The sequence below is a fragment of the Dermacentor silvarum genome, chromosome 2 (genome assembly GCF_013339745.2).
Source record: "Dermacentor silvarum isolate Dsil-2018 chromosome 2, BIME_Dsil_1.4, whole genome shotgun sequence".
In the NCBI taxonomy this organism is placed as follows: Eukaryota; Metazoa; Arthropoda; class Arachnida; order Ixodida; family Ixodidae; genus Dermacentor; species Dermacentor silvarum.
Window position 1 is genome coordinate 125,640,257 of NC_051155.1, and position 14,436 is coordinate 125,654,692.

Consider the following 14,436-nt stretch of genomic DNA (forward strand, 5'->3'; position numbering starts at 1 on the left):
ACCGCTTCGCACTGAATAAGGAAGACCTTGTAGACTGTGTCCGTGTACCTGAAATGAATGAATTAAAAGAGTTATAATTTTCGTTTGTGATTGTGATGTTTGCGTTAAAGTGAGGATATGGTAACTTAGCCGGGAGTATACCTTGTTACTTAACCGATGAGCAGACGTCATGAGCAGATGCTAATAACCAATAGCTGTATACGCAGGCTGCCTTTCTTTCTTTTTATTGCAAGGCAGGTTCCTAGGCTAATCAGACAATTTTATGTCACATATGCAGCGTAACTTTGCAGGTATGTATTACCTTGGTGTCAATAAAATTATGTGCGTAAGAGCAACAAACATCGTCAAGTAGACTTTGCTCGCGGTGTACAAACCTACTGAGTTCTAAATATATCTCCTGTCGAACCTGACATGTTTTCTGGTCCCACTCTCACTTATTTAAATACCGCGACATTGCACTGTATTCATTACATCGGTATCTGTTTTCTGTCATCTCTATTAATGACATCGGCATTTTCATTACATTTGCTGCATGTTTTCATTATCGCTTTGCACGTCTGACGTGACGATACTTGAAGCGGCACTTTCCTATCTACTAGTTTTCTGTAAATAGTGGTGGCGTTTGGGGAGAAATTTGTACAAACCGTAATCACCACGTCTTACTAAACCGCCGTATATGATGAAACTGTCCATATACCAGCACCGCAAACACAAACGTGGCATAAAAATGTGTATGAATGTGTAGCAAAAAATGGCAAAAAACAAACTAACGTTCCCATGTGCGTAACGAAGACGACAGTGACGATCCGACAAACTTCTATGAAATTCCGCTGTATCAGGCAAGTAAGGAAATGAGATGTGCAATTACATCTCCTTACTGACGTGTATGCAATGGCTGTAATTAAAAAGCTTTGCGGGACTTCCAGTACGATGGAGGGTGGCATTCGTATGTGAAATTATTTTTTCGCCTTTCTTGCGTGCCGTAAAGCAGCCCTCCTTGAAAACAAGTGATTTTTTATATAGTTGCAGAAAGGTTAGATATTGTAACCAGGCAGCGGGTGTAAACGCCTCCAGTGTTAAAAAGACCTTCTCCGTATTGGTTAAGAGCATTCGCTAAGAACGTATCTTTTCCTAGCAAGTGAAAAAAAGAAAAAAAAAGAAAACATGGCAGCACCCATCTCGCGATTGCTCTCCACATTAATGCGATTAGCATTCAAGTAGTTTAGAGACACACTGTATTGCAGAAGACACGTGTATTTACAATCCGTGGCAGTGATGATTCTTAGATTTGGATTGCTTCGGCTCTATTTGGCGCATGCTGTCTCCAGCATTGGCCCACTTTGCTAAGGCAATCGCTCGCCCCGGTCACCCATTACAATGAAGGCATGTGCAATGTATGACGACGACTCAGAGACGTCTGTGGCACAACGAAGGCAGCATGGTGACAATGGGATGACGATTCTGAAATAGGGAAGATGCAGTAACGAGAATAGCGTGACGACGTTGGCATGAGGACAATGGGTTGACAACTGTATGAAGACGATAACGTGACGACGACTGTATGCCCATGGTGACAGATATGCTCAGTGGAAACATCAAACACATAAGACATTGTTCATGTGCCGCCAAGCCAAGAAACGTTAATTGTTTACACGATAAACCTACAGACGGTGACGTTGCACGAACCTGTACAAATCTTGCTATGGCTTCAGCTTCTTTTTTTCACCTCTCAGCTGATTACGATGATGTCCTTTAACCGCGCATCTGTTGAAGTCAGGTTTGCTGCCAGAGCTGTAGCAGTGAGAAGAAAGGAAATAGGCTGCGGCGTTATTATTTCGCATGCCGGCACAGCGTTCAATACAACAGCACCGTTTGTCCCACGTAATATTTGTCACAAGACGAAGCGATCCTATACGCAACACATCGTGCACCATCTGTAAATTTGACTCGGTTACTTTTTTTCATTGCGATAGCAATTGTACGGACACTCCGGCGCATTTCTATGATCGCGATCGGCGTCGCCGTCATCTTCCGTTTAAAGTCCAAGGATGACAACATCGTCGCTTCTCGCCGTATGCTGTATGCGTGAGAAAGAGGGTGCGAACTTAATCTGGCGATGGTGGCTCAATTTCTCGCGAGCAAGCGGGAAAGATGGAGAAAGCGCGCCGTCTTCCGCCGCGCGCGAGGCACCGGGGGAGGAAGGGAGTGGCGGCAACGTAATGGCGCTGCTGGCAGCCGCGCGGGCCCTATCTTGAAAGCGATCTGCGATGGAGACAGAGTGCGCCGAGTGCTCATAGCTTCGTGTGCGCTGTGTTATTTCCGCTTAGTTTGCCCTAAAGCGAGTAGCAGCACGAAGGTCAATTCGCTGAGTGCTGCTGCCAGGCCTCGGAAACTCCGCTGGCATTTTGCCCACGCGCATTGCAGGGCCATCCATGAGATGGATGCGAAACCAAAATCGCTTTCCCTTTTTTTTTCTTGTCAACCCTCTCAACTTTGTCGTTTCTCTCTCGCCTTCAACTATCGGCGGCGCGGCTGGCGCAGCCCGCGCTCCTTGTCGGCCGTGCTGATAACCGCCAAAACGGCAGCATTTTATTGCGATAGCAATTATATGGACACTTCAACCGGATTTCTGCCGTCGTCGTCGCCGTCTCCGTGAGGTTCTGTATAGATTCCAAAGGCGATAAAATTGTCGCCGCGCGCCGTATGCGCGAGTGAAAGTGCGCGGGGGACGCGCGCTATCACGGAGTGCCAACGCACGGCGGAAAGCAAACGCGACCGTCGCGCGAAAGGCCGTGGGGGTATGGGGTGAAAGGAGGCGGGGCGACGCTGTGCTACGGCACCAAATGCGTATCTTGCAACCGAGCGCAAGGGGAACTGGCAACGCAATCTCCCACGCCAAAGCAAAAAAGCGGGAAGGCAGCGCGGGAGGGAGGGGGGGGGAGCAGCTTCTACTCTGCCAACAAATACGCTTGCACTGGCTGTGGTGGCGGTCAGAGCCGTGTGGTATCTCCACACGACAGTCACTGTCTGCGGTCATTCAGTGTGATCTATTTATGTTTGCTTGTGCGTGATGACACCACGCTTGTCAATTCAGTTAGAAAGCGAATGTGTCCAAGTTTATGCAGCCGATAAAGCTACTATCCCTTCACCGAATAGCTCTCTGCCAATTTGCTATTGCAATTGATGCTTCGCCTTTCGGGCGAAACTGCGACATTTTTCTTTTTTTTCTGCCATTATGCGGTCAGTTTTGCGGTTTTCGCCTCCCGCGCTAGCAGTGTGGTCCGTGTGGTATCCTACCGTTGCACGTTTGTTGGCTTTTCCCCGCAATGTCTCGCAGATGTCGCTGTTCGTGCGTGGGTCAATGGTGTGCGAACACATCAAGACGAAGTGAGCCATGCGACGTGAAATTCTACCGCATCCCTAAACACAACAGGTGAGCACTGTGCAGTTTACCTCCCGGTCTTTATTTGTGATAGTAATTGTGCGCAGTCATACATGGCTGTCCGGTGGTGAGGCAGCAGCTAGCTGATTTGAAAACACCACAACGATGCAGTAAATCGTTATGTCAACAAGCAGCGAACATAAAGCTCCTTATAAATATAGTACCACTTCTGCGTATCGCAAGGAACACGTGTGTAGGTGTGCGCTTTGCACTTATTTCTAGCTAATTGGTCGCCATCGTTTAAGAATGCGTTTCTGAGAATTAAGGTTGACATATCACAACTAGTACTCTGCCGCGACGCGAAATGAGCTCATTTTTGTATGTTCCAACTGCGATGTTATATGTTATGATCTTCACTGTTGTTCAGGATGGAAGCGTGTTTAACCTATGCTGAAAGGATGAACCTAATGGGTTTACCCAGAGATAAGGTCAACAACCGCAACATATGCTCGGCGCACTTCACGCAGGTGGATTTTATGGACCGAGCGAGAAGCAGGCCTTGAGAACCTATTCTGCGCATTGGCCATTATAGCAATTAAAATAAATGTTTTTTATATGTGCGTACATGAAACACTATCCGCATTTTGTTGCATTCTATAGTGTGTGGCATTATCTGCTCCAATTCTGGTTTTCGCAAACAAACACAATAAAGTGAGTCCAACGAACTGTTGTGTTGTAAATGGAATTATTTTTTAAAAACATATGGGCACATGCATGCTTGCTTGATTGTAATAATGAACGCGACTGCGCGCATGAAAACGCAAAAAGAATCCACTGGGCACAAGCACGTAGCATGAATGGCACGGCCCGACAGGAGAGGAGCGCGGAGCGCGCGCTCTGGTCCAGCGGTGCTTCTCATAACGCCCGCAAAAAAAAAAAAAGAAAAAACAGAGACAGAGACAGAGAGAGAGAGCGCCGCGGACAGCTAAAGAAATAAAAAAAAACAGCATTGCGCGAGGCATGAGGGGAGGTTGAGGCGAGGCATGGGAGAGGGATAGGACAGTCAAAAGGGAAAGGAGAAACGAGCGACACAACGTTATGATAAAAAAGAAGAAAAAAAGTGCTATAGAGAAAGGGGGAGGGTAAAAAAAATCGCGCCGCTTTTTTTTTCGCCACCGTAGTACCGTCATCCATCCGCTAGGGCCTAATTGAAGTGCGCCTTGGCGCTAACGTCGACTGAGCGTCTGCTACAGGAGAACCAATGGGAGGTATAGGAAGATTCACCCCCCTGCTGCTGCCGCGCTTTATCACTCGAGCACTTTGACAGCGTGTATGCGCGGTCATCGAGTCAGATGTGTCCATGATTGCTTGTTCGCGCCTGACACCAGGCTTGTTAATAAAGTAAGCAAGGGAATGTTCACAAGTTGACATGGCCGATAAAACTGCCATCCTTACTTCGCATAGCGGTCTATTAATGTTCTTTCGCAATCGACGCTTCGCCTTTCGGGCGAAGACCAAGACTTGCTACTTTCTAAGGATTTCTGAGCCTTCAAATTAAGCTTCCCATGGTTATTGACAGCGGAAAAAAATGTCACAGTTTCGCCCTAAGGGCGAAGCAATGAATGCGATAGCAACACAGCAATGTCATACGAAGTAAGGTGAGCGGCTTTGGTAGCAATGTGAATTGTAGTAAACATGAGCTGATTAAGTAAGCAGGTGTGCTGAGCCGTAAGTAGACCGACATGAAGAGAGACTCGATGACCACGAGAAGGCGCTTGTGAAACGGTGCTGTTGATGAGAAGCGCTTCCCGTGGGCAGCGCGTGCGAAGGGACACACCTGTAGCGCTGCACTGCCGATCCGGGCAGCATTGCATGTGTAGCGTGTGTTGGAAAATGTGGCCGGACTAACTAACTGAATCTACCAGCGTGGTGTGAGCGCGCACAAACAAACACGAATAGATCACACTGAATGACTGCAGACAACGACTGTCAAAACGCTGGCAGCAAGCATACGCCGCCGCGGGCGAAGGTACGTGCGGTTTATCGTTTCAACGGAAACTGAGCGGCGAATGCACGGCGCATAAAGGTCAGAGCCGTTTGGAGATAAGAGACGGTGCGGACGAGCGACGAGCACAGTTGTTGGCAGAGTCCCCCCCCCCCCCCCCCCCCGCTCCCTCCGGCGCTGGCTTCCTGCTTCCTTGCTTGCGCGTGGGAGATGAGTGCGTTCGCTCTCCGTGATAGCGCGCGTCCCCGCACGCTTCCGCTCGGGCATACGGCGCGCGGTGAAGATTTTATCTATAGGGAACCTGACGGCGACGGCGACGACGACGGCGACGCCGACGGCAGAAATCCGGTTGAAAGTGTCCATATAATTTCTATCGCAATAAAACCACGCGAACACTTGCGCGCTCAGTGTTCTTTAAATTCTGGTTACCTGACATCGGCGAAGTTGCGCCTTGCTTCTTGCAATTCTGAGAATATTTAAGGATGTGTTCAGCACTGGACACTTGTACCAATTTGGTATTACCAGCATCAGACAGGCGCTTGTTTTGGGCATCAAAACTGGAAATCACTTTGCGATGGCTGGGCTTATTCAAAACATTCTTGAAGCACAGGCTACTGATGCCTCTCTTCGTAAGCTTAGAATGCAGATAATTGCATCGAAGAAGAGGCTTGTGTGCTCGTGGCTAGAAGCTCCAGCAGGTGTGCACTTAAGAACAGAGCAACCGATGATAAATAAGTGAAGTCTTCAAGAATTGTAGGGTTATAGGGCGTCATGATAATCAGCTGACACTGAAAAAAAGAAGCTGGAGCCATAGCAAGATTTGGACAAATGAATGTAAGCTTGCTGTCTGTAGTTTTGCCAAGTAAAGAATTCACGTTTCTTGGCTTGCTGGCAAGTGTACAATGAGTTTATCTGTTGGCGTTGTTGTTTGCCATATGAGTATAATGAGTGTCCCAACTGTCGTGCACCAAGGTTTAAATTTATGCAGGTGCCGCGTAGCTAGACAGAAACAAGGTAATGTTGTTTGCCATCGCTTGGAGATACTCGAATTATTACAGCGGATCTGTTATACGCTAGTTTCCAGCATATCGCTGCGTGCGTAGACCGAGCACGTATATAGACAAAAACGCCGCAGCCTCCATACAAAGCAAAAGCGTATCGCCGGTGTACCGCCGCTGCGTTTAATAGGCAATGGGTGTGTCTCTTTGGCTGGTGATGTCAGGCACTGCATAGGCACGTTATCTCAGATGCGTTCCGGCCGTGTAATGGGTAGCCCGCGTATTCTGCGGACTGAGGAAGACTAGCAAGCCTACGAAGAACGATGGCGTGAGCAGACGCGGGAATGTGTGCGAAGGCGGTGGGAGGCGGCGAACGCCTCCTGTGCCTTCGCGCAAATTCCCGCTCAAGAATCGTTACGGAACCCATGGCCACCTATAGTCACTACAACTCTATAGTCACCTTAGCGACAAAATAATAAAGACGTTAGAAAGTGACAATTCATGTGGTATGTGTCATTATTTAAATCAATATAGTTTAGCGCCATATATACAGCTGCGCTGCTCACCCACCTTCACAGAATGGAATGGCACTGACGTCTTTTTTTTTGCATTCCGCCCAATTACACAATTAGACTTAATGAATGAACTTCTCAAATGTTATAATTAGATGAAACGTTTCATGAGAGAATTGTGGAGCAATATGAAAAACACCTGATGCAGCTTTCTGTTGCTCAGTACGTGTTACATAAAGTGTTTCTGAAAGCGTGAAAGAAGCCTGCAAATACACGCAATATTGCCGCGCCACTAGCCGCTGGAGGCACTTCGCGTGTATTGGCGGGCTTGAACGTACCCCTGAACTACCGTTGTCACAGCTGGGACCCAAAGACGTCTCAGAAATAAGCGTAACAAAAGATATTACGATCAGATCATAGCCCAAAAGGCCGACCCGCGTCGGCCATGTCTACGTTCGCAACGCCCTCTCTTTGTCGGCGTTCCAACCGCTTGCGTGTCTAGTTCCCTGCCACTCTACCGGGGAGGCTGCACTGTCGCGCGTGAAGACAAGTTGGCGTTCTCCATATTGAATTTAACTTTTCTCTCGTCGTGATGGGGAGGCCATGTGTAATGAGAACTCCCGTGGAGCAACGCTCCTACGAAGAGCGACGACGAGAACAAGGACGAGAATAAATGTGTGTGTGTGTGTGCGCGCGTGTGGTTGCTATTTGTCGCGACGACCGCCACCGCCACTCAAGACAATAAAATATGATCGTAGCTTCGATAAAAATTGTTACCTCTGTGTCGAGTGCTAAACATCTTCGTTGGTCATTCACCGTCCCCACATTTTTATGAAGGCCATCTCTCCACCAGCCACTTAATGCTTTCGCCTCAACAGGCGGAACTTATTCCTGTTGTTCAACCGCAGCTGGTCACTACCTTTTTTTTATTGCGATAAAGACCGTTAAGGCATAATTTATCGCCTGCATTTGTGCGAGAGGCAGAAAACATCACAGGTTTAGTATCCGATCGGGCAAGAAAATAATCAGTAGAAGCCGGTGTATAATGCCACCCACCCACCCTCCCCTACTCCCGATGTCTCGCAAGGTTGAGTGCCTCGCGCGTGACGAAAGACGGCGCGCTTCCGGCCCTCTTTCTACCCTTTCGATTGAGCAGCGATCGTCGGCTGCCCTCGCACGCTTTCACTCGCACACACAGCGTAAAGCGCGCGGTGACGGTGTTATCGACTATGGACTTTATACGGAACCTCGCGGCGACGACGACTGCGACGACAGAAATGCACATGGAGTGTCCATATGATTGATATCGCAATGAACGCCATATTGAGAGAAAACGCGACGTTTCCGTCGCGCGAAAGGCCGTTGGGGGGATGGAAGCGAGGGACGTGGGGTGCCGTTGTGCTGCGGAACCAACTGCGCATTTAGCGACCCGGCGCAAGGGGATCTGGTGATTCCATATCGCTCGGGAAAGGAGGAAAGTGGGAAGTTTCTGCTCATTAATGTGCTTAATTCTTCGGAGGTGGCGGTGTGCTTAATTTGCTTAATTCTTCGGAGGTGGCGGTGTGCCGCTTTTTAAAAGCGGCACACCGCCACCTCCGAAGAATACCCCCTGAAGAAGGAGCCGAATTGGTTCCGAAACGTCGGGCTAGTAAATTTCCTTATTTGGTTGGAGTCAATCTCCAAGTCTTACACTACAGGTTCATTTCCATAGGTTAGACGTAAGACCGAATTCTCCTCGGAGAGGAGAATCGAACCATGAGGAAGTGGACCAAGTATGTGAGAAAGTATAAAAAGAATGGGAGCAAGACCCCGAGCCCAAAGTGGGTCCTGGTGCGTTTACTTATAGATGGTTTGCCCGTAACGTGACAGATGCAAGAACTTATTCTGCTGATATAAAAACATGTTTGCCACGATGCCATCAGTGCGCCGCGTCACATGAACGTCACCCAATGTGTTAGCTTAGCAGTTGAGGTGTCGCGCTGCTGGCTCGAGGACGGGGGTTGGATCCCCAGCCACGACGGCTGCATTTCGATCGAGGCGAAATGTTGGAACACCCGTGTAGTTAGATTTATGTGCACGTTAAATAACACCAGGTGGTCAAAATTAATCCGGAGTCCCCCCACTGCTTCATGCCTCCCAATCATATCGTGGTTTTGGCACATAAAACACCAGTAATCATTATTAATATAGCATATCAACATGGTTTGCTTTTTGGCAGTAACCGGTTTTCAGAGGATTACCACTATTATCAATTTGTCGTTTATCTTTGCTCTTTGTGAGCCGTCGCGACTTCTGCCATTTCGAGCGAGTTACGTTCGGGACGCGCTCGTCGCCGCAGACGACTGCGCGCTTCTTACACTTGTGTGCCGTTTTGCGCAGCAACTGTTTAAAGCTTCGCTTACACCGACTGAGACAGCGAGTGCCAGCTGTTGTCTCTCACTTCTTTTTAACGCATGTTCTTGGCGTGCTGGAGGCCGAAGATAGCGGCCAGGTTGATATAAATGGAAACTATATAGGAGTGTGTCCTAGGTAACCCGCGCCAATCTAATTAACGAGAGAACAAGATAGGACGATGAGACAAATAACGCGAGATATCATATCGCGATACACTGGTTTTATTTTGCGTTCACGTGAGCTAAAGAGCAGAGTTCGTGGTTAGTATTACTGTACATAACTAAAAGTAATAACTTAGTACTATCTGTCATAAAATAAAAGCACTATTATTTTGCCTTCTGCAGTGATTCGCTGCAAGCGTGATGTCGACCGTCACGGGGGCAGGATTTGGTTACAACGGTTAGTGCAAAAAAGGATTGCGTTGTTGAATGTGAAAATTTATATACAAATAAAACTGCAAATAAAAATATCTATATTTGGCTAAGAGATACTTTGCTCTCTTTTTGTGTTTGGCTACATTTGGGCTACAATTTCACTAACTTTGGGCTACGCCGCCTCGTCCGACCTGGCAACACTGTTGCTTGGCTTAGTCTCGTTCATGCTTGTTTCGATTGTCATGGCATGCGATTATTTTGTAATCTGATTGTATGTGCGATGCGAGTTGTGTAGTACTTTCTGGAAGACAATAGGCACCAGCGATTACACTGGAACATTCGATGAGTCATGAATAAAAGCCGACGCCCTTGGCTCGCGGATCAGACACTTGTTCCGAACTTGCATTGCCGACTCTGCGACATGTCTCTCAAATTCTTTGCCTGAATATATCGCGAAATGAAAATGCGTATAGAGCTGCGCTCAAATTTCGCATTATGGAGTATCGTAATTGTCGGTGATTTTTTTTAGCCTCATTCTATCACTGCAGAATATCTGTATATAGCTTCTGAAAGTACGATAGATGATATTACCTATATATTGCGAGATGATATATATGTGATTTACTACAGCACGAGTCGCAGTGTGGGGTTGCCTATGAAGGTCGAAAACACTCAATTATTTTTTTTAGGGGTGGGCAGCACTACCCGGACGAAGAACAAAGGAAAACACGATACGAGCGCTGACTGTCAACTGATTTATTATTTTCGAACAATTGAATATACACACAAAATATCAACATGTCCTTCGTCCGGTAGCACTGCCCACCCATAAGAAACATGTTCAGTTACCAACTCGCCAAGCTTGTTGTGTTAACTCAAGTATCGTTCCTGTAACAACACCGCGAACTAGTGCTTGGACCTTTCGGAGGCCCGCTAGGCACAAAGACTTCTTTTTAAAGCGCAGCTCGTAAGACCCAACCACTGGCATGCGTCAGCAAGCGTCGGTATGGGCCAATGCGTCAAATGCGTCGAAAGCGTCGGTCGCGAACAGGGGGACGCGTCGCAACGCGCGGCGATAATTTTGCGCCTACAGACAGACAGACAGACAAGAAACTTTATTTTGTCCTAAGGGACTATGTCGTAGTCGCGGGCCGCACCTGCACCAGGGGCGGAAGACCGTGATCTTCGGCCTTTTCGCAGGCCCTTTGGACAGCCCGAAGCTGGATTGAAAGGTCGTCGCTCTTGACGGCTTCTTCCCAGTCTTCTTGCCTGTTAAAAGGCGAGTGGTGCAATGCTGAACATTGCCACAGCATGTGATTAAAGGTGGACCTTTCCTCGCCGCAGTCGGGCCAGCGGGGATCCACACCCGGAGCGTAGTGGCTCAGCCTAGATCGAGACGGAAATGAGCCCGTCTGCAGCATTCTCAACACCGAGGCCTGGGGTCTGCCGAGCTTCGGGTGAGGAGCCGGGAACTACAGTTGCTAGAATATCGGCGACACGTCACCGGCGTCCACCAATCAGACACCGCGACACCTCTGGCTGCTACGCCAATGCGAAAACGCTGACACCAGTGATTGCCCGAGTTCTTTTGATGCACGACGTGTGCTACATTGTAGCTGAAAGACAGTGTTGTGATACTAGGCTGACAACGACACGACCGACGACTGTGAGTGGGGGCAGTGCGACGAGAATTCGTGCCCAGTTAGAACGGCGCTGACAGATCCAACCTGCCGACTTTCAATATGCCGGTCTCAATACAATCGTCTGCTAAAACATCGCACCGATTCATGATTGCGGCTACGCCTGTGCTTGTTTTATGTATATCTTGTTGTTCGCGAAACGCATGGAAGCATGCTTTTCAATTCCGAAGTCTGGATAATCAGCACTCGCTTACCGCCGACGTTGTTTACATTATGCGTGGGCCTAGGTGGTGGTAGACATGTATTGTTCGTGAGCCTTACGTAACAAAACTACTTGTCAGGGGGCTCAGGAGCGCGAAGGGTGGCCGAGAGTTTGTGGCCCTCGGCGACCCTCAAAGCCCAGTCCACCAGCCGTATTTGGTCGGCTAGGTTTGAGCTAGACACCGGGATCTCCCATACTTCGACGTCGGTGAGTTGCCACTCAGAGGGCGGCTGGAGCTCAAGGCATATATAACATTATGTGATGAAAGTTGGCTCTAGGCGCGCCGCAGACCGTACATTCTGTCGATATAGGCCTCGATGAACCGGGGCGAGAAAAGCTAGACAGAGGAAGGTTTGTGCCTGAAGCTGGCACCAAGTAGTTTGCTGGAATTCGGTTAACGATTTGTGTGGGGAGGTGGCCTCCACTACCGCATTTCACGGTAGTTGAGGGAGATCTCATGATATTGTTGCGCAAAAACGTATATTTACAAATATTTACAAAATAGGCGAGTAGCACAGGCGTAGCAGCAACCAGCCAAGACGGCGAGGAGCAACCTCTACTTCCTCTTCTTCAGTGCCGGTCTAATGCTGACCTCTGCTTTGGTGCCGCTCTTCTTCTGTCTCGCGTCATTACCCCCCGGGCAAAAACACGCGCACCATCCGGGCAGGTCAGAGTGCAGCATCAGCGGACGGGTGATAAGACTTCAGCCGGGCAACATGAACTACGTCAGTCTTGATCGGCGCAGAAGATAACATTGCTTGTGCTGGTGCAGTCTCATAAGTCACGTCGGTAACTTGGCGCAGAACGCGATAAGGACCATGGTAGCGTGGTAGAAGCTTCGCGGAGAGCCCAACGTGTCGAGTTGACGACCAGAGGAGCACTAAGGATCCAGGAGCGTAACATACATCCTTGTGACGGCAATCGTAATGGTTCTTCTGTGACACCTGCGACATCTGAAGGCGGCCACGCGCGATATGATCCGCAGCGTGCGCCCTTTCGATGGCATCCTGTGCGTACTCCGATGGTTGTTGTGGGGCGGCTGGTAGTACAGTATCCATAGGTAGTGTCGGTTCCCGGCCAAAAAGAACGTAAAACGGTGAACAACCTGCCGTATCGTGGCATGACAAACTATAGGCAAATGTGACAAAGGGTAATGTAGCATCCCAGTCGCGGTGGTCGGCGGAAACGTACATGGACAGCATGTCGGTTATGGTGCGATTCAGACGTTCGGTGAGGCCATTTGTCTGAGGGTGATAGGCGGTGGTGACTTTGTGTTTCGTGGAACATGAGCGTAGAAGGTCATCGATGACACGCGACAAGAAGTAAGGACCGCGATCGGTGAGCAGTTGACGAGGCGCTCCGTGATGCAGAATAACATCGTGAAGGAGGAAGTCGGCAATATCGGTGGCACAGCTGGTTGGAAGTGCGCGCGTAATAGCGTAACGCGTGGCATAGTCTCTCGCGACAGCGACCCATTTGTTCCCTGATGCTGATGTACGGAAGGGTCCGAGCAAATCGAGGCCGACGCGGAAGAACGGCTCTACTGGGACATTGATAGGCTGAAGAAGGCCGGCGGGAAGCGTCGGTGGTCTCTTGCGTCGTTGGCAAAGTTCGCAGCGGCCAACATACTTCTGTACGGAGCGATAAAGTCCAGGCCAAAAGAAACGACGCCGCACGCGATCATAAGTGCACGTTACACCAAGATGACCTGCTGCAGGTTCGTCGTGAAGCTGCTAGAGGACAGTAGTACGCATGTGGGAGGGCACCACAAGCAAGTGTTCAGGGCCTTCGGAGTATACACTGTGGCGGTATAAAGTTCCATTATGTAAGGTAAACATCCGGAGTGACTCGTCAGGGGGTCCGGAACTGAGACGGTTGATTATGGAACGTAACGCCGGATCACGCCGCTGTTCATCACCGAAATGAATTAACTGAGATATAGAAAGGACACAGGCATCGGTGTCAGGGTTGGTGCTGTCGGGTGGATCCACGGGATAACGGGACAGGCAATCCGCGTCCTGATGTAATTGGCCAGACTTGTGGATGACGGAAAACGAGTACTCTTGTAATCGCAAAGCCCAGCGTCCAAGACGGCCTGTAGGATCTTTCAGCGAGGAAAGCCAGCAGACCGCATGGTGGTCAGTGACTACCGTGAATGGGCGGCCAAAGAGGTACGGCCGAAATTTGGAGATTGCCCAAACAAGGGCAAGGCATTCACGCTCGGTAATTGAGTAATTGCGTTCTGGGGCAGAGAGCAGGCGGCTGGCGTACGCTATGACGCAGTCACGACCATGCTGACGCTGGGCAAGGACGGCTCCGATTCCGTATCCACTGGCATCCGTCCGAACTTCCGTAGGAGCAGATGGGTCGAAGTGCGCCAACAGAGGAGAAGTCGTCAGAAGGCGGATAAGCGCAGAAAATGCCTGAGGTTCTAGATGGCCCCAGACGAAAGGCGTATCTTTCTTGAGAAGGTCGGTGAGCGGACGGGCGATGTCAGCGAAATTTTTGACAAAGCGACGGAAGTAAGAACATAAGCCAATGAAGGAGCGAACGTCTTTGGTTGAGCAAGGTGCAGGGAAATGCTTCACGGCGCGAATTTTTTCTGGGTCAGGTCGGATTCCTACACCATTAACAAGGTGGCCGAGCACTGTTATTTCGCGGCGACCAAAATGACACTTGGATGAGTTAAGCTGGAGACCGGCGCTGCGGAACACTTGGAGGATGGTGGACAGGCGCTGAATATGGCTCTCAAATGTCGTGGAGAAAACAATAATGTCATCTAGGTAACATAAGCAGGTCGACCATTTGAAGCCACGAAGGAGCGAATCCATCATGCGCTCAAATGTGGCTGGCGCATTGCATAGGCCGA

At 49.3% G+C, this 14,436-nt stretch overlaps 1 protein-coding gene across 1 annotated transcript in view; it reads right to left on the reverse strand.

Annotated features, from left to right (window-relative positions):
• LOC125943522 (uncharacterized) overlaps positions 1–14,436 on the reverse strand; it is a 1,494,167-nt gene that overhangs the window by 428,556 nt on the left and 1,051,175 nt on the right. The window lies entirely within an intron of this gene.